Raw genomic sequence first — 269 nt, forward strand, 5'->3', positions numbered from 1 at the left:
CCTACCTATGGCACGAGTCAAACCGAGGAAAGCCAAATCCCCATGCAAATAAGCCTCTTTCTCCCTGCGCACAACTCCGCTTTCTTTCGATACGTCCCTTTGTGTAGATCATCGTGAGCCGCCTCGTGTGCGTTTTCTCTTAATCAGATGAGTGTAGAATTAAAGTATCTGTTGAATTGGATGAGTGGAAGGTCTTCGTCAGTGTGTAGGGGTCGTTTAAGAGGACGGCCTCATCTAGAATGGGTGCAGGGAAGTGTAATGCAGTAGGT

This window comes from Penaeus monodon, chromosome 32, assembly GCF_015228065.2.
Source record: "Penaeus monodon isolate SGIC_2016 chromosome 32, NSTDA_Pmon_1, whole genome shotgun sequence".
Lineage (NCBI taxonomy): Eukaryota > Metazoa > Arthropoda > Malacostraca > Decapoda > Penaeidae > Penaeus > Penaeus monodon.